General features: G+C 44.3%; 1 pseudogene; it reads left to right on the plus strand.

The window, feature by feature from the left end:
* Positions 1–1,824: 1,824 nt before the first annotated feature.
* Positions 1,825–1,942, plus strand: LOC111904619 (5S ribosomal RNA; annotated as a pseudogene).
* Positions 1,943–2,677: the final 735 nt, after the last annotated feature.

Here is a 2,677-nt window from a genome sequence, read left to right on the forward strand (position 1 = left end):
ACTTGCCGACTCGCCGAGTCGGTCAATTGCTTTACACCCGGATCCCGCTCCGACTCGCCGAGTTCCTCCCTGGACTCGACGAGTCAACCCTCTTCAACTTATGGTTTTTCCTTTCTTTTCTTGACCTTTCTGATCTCGGGTGTTACAAGAGTTGACCTAGTTGACCTTTGGAGGACAGTTGGACTAAGTGTTATATTGACATTGGTAGCTCGAGGAGCTAGTGGAGCAGCAGTTCGGAGTCAGAGGTTAGGTAGCAGTCAAAAGGATTAGCAGCATCAGTCCAGCAGTCTCAGGTGAGTTTCCTTCCAGTAGGAACGGGTCTAAGGCCACAATGCCGACCCGTTTAGCTAGGAGCAGTTTCCGGATTTTGTTGTGATGCAGTATTTAGTATGTTTGATGCCTTCGTGGCTCAGACAGGAATTATGTGTTATGTGTTCCGGGTCACGGCCCGATGTAGTATGCAGTATATGTGTGATCATGCTAGTTGATATGTTTATGCTATGTTCTGTTCAGTTAGCCCGGACTTCGGTCCGATGCAGGGGGAAAGGCCCCAGTTAGCCCAGACTTCGGTCCGATGTAGGGGACGGGGGTCCCAGTCAGTTTCGGACTTCGGTCCGATGTAGGGGACGGGGGTCCCAGTCAGTGGGCAAGGCCTAGTATGTGTTTTATTTGTTATTGCATGGTATGTGGTAGATTGGGGGAGCTCACTAGGCTTCGTGCTTACGATTTTCAGTTTTGGTTTCAGGTACTCGGTTTTCAAAAGAGGAGCTCTGGAAGATTGCAGTGCACACATCATAATCAGTTAGCCTGGGAATGTTTGACTCTGATAATGATATTATGTTTGAATTAATACTCGAGAAATTATGTTATAACTTATGATACAGTTTTTATAAATATGATTTTAGTAATGTTTTTAAAGAAATTTTTTGTATGTGATTTTTGGGTCGTTTCACTATTAGTTTATGGACTTTCACATAAGCTTAGCACATTACAAATTAATCATGGATCATTAGCCCAAACTATATGTCTCACTGATTTACATAATCAAATTTAATTAATCTCTTTTGATCACTAAATTAATTCTAAATTAATTCTTGATCGATACTAATTAAACAATATGATTTCTCAACTAATATATTATACTCATAATATATTAATAAATCAAAAATAACATCTTTATCAAATATCCACCCTATCAGATTGTTCTGGTGAAAACTACCCGAAATGGACCATGCTACTATCGGTTCAAGTACATACCAATTATAGTTATGAGCTTAGACACCTAATCCAACTGAAACATGGTCGTTTGTATTCAAAAAAGTCATCATAAAGAATGAAGGAAAAACTAGTCACAAATGACTAAAATAATGTATTTAAAGAAAACCTATCATATGTAAATGGCTACTTGTCGTACTAGGTGTAACTGAAAGTGCGTTAGATCTGATCCCACATCGGCTTGGAAGGAGAACGAAACATCTCCATATAAGGGGTGTGGATACCTTCCTTATCACAACGCGTTTTAAAGCCGTGAGGGCAGCAGATCCCATAAGAACTCTGCAGTTAAGCGTGCTCGGGCGGGAGTAGTACCAGGATCGGTGACCCTCTGGGAAGTCCTCGTGCCGAGTGGCCCAAAGCGGACAATATTGTGATACGTGCCAGAGAGAGATGTTACAAATGGTATCAGAGCCACGACACGGGTCGATGTGTTCGACGGGGATGTCGAACCCTATAATAGGGGGTGAAAGTGGGTTAGATCTGATCCCACATCGGCTGGGAAGGAGAACTAAGCATTCCTTATAAGGGGTGTGGACACCTTCCCTATCACAACGCGTTTTAAATCCGTGAGGGCAGCAGATCCCATAAGAACTCTGCAGTTAAGCGTGCTCGGGCGGGAGTAGTACCAGGATGGGTGACCCCCTGGGAAGTCCTCGTGCCGAGTGGCCCAAACCAGACAATATTGTGATACGTGCTAAAATAATAGCATCCTACATATATATGTTAATGTATGTGTGCTTGGTGTATATGTGGTATATGCATGTGAAAGTTTGTGTATTTGGTATAAGTAGGATGCTATTATCTATATATGTGAAAGTATGTGTTTGTAACATCCCTCTCTGGCACATATCACAATATTGTCCGCTTTGGGCCACTCGACACGAGGACTTCCCAGGGGGTCACCCATCCTGGTACTACTCCCACCCGAGCACGCTTAACTGCAGAGCTCTTATGGGATCTTCTGCCCTCACGGCTTTAAAACGCGTTGTGTTAGGGAAGGTATCCACACCTTTTATAAGGAATGCTTAGTTCTCCTTCCCAGCCGATGTGGGATCAGATCTAACCCACTTTCACCCCCCATTATAGGGTTCGATTCTAATACCATTTGTAACATCCCCCTCTGGCACGTATCACAATATTGTCCGCTTTGGGCCACTCGGCACGAGGATTTCCCAGGGGGTCACCCATCCTGGTACTACTCCCGCCCGAGCACGCTTAACTGCAGAGTTCTTATGGGATCTGCTGCCCTTACGACTTTAAAACGCGTTGTGACAAGGAAGGTATCCACACCCCTTTATAAGGAAATGTTTCGTTCTCCTTCCAAGCCGATGTGGGATCAGATCTAACCCACTTTCACCCCCATTATAGGGTTCGACGTCCCCGTCGAACACATCAACCCGTG

This window comes from Lactuca sativa, chromosome 3 (assembly GCF_002870075.4).
Source record: "Lactuca sativa cultivar Salinas chromosome 3, Lsat_Salinas_v11, whole genome shotgun sequence".
Lineage (NCBI taxonomy): Eukaryota > Viridiplantae > Streptophyta > Magnoliopsida > Asterales > Asteraceae > Lactuca > Lactuca sativa.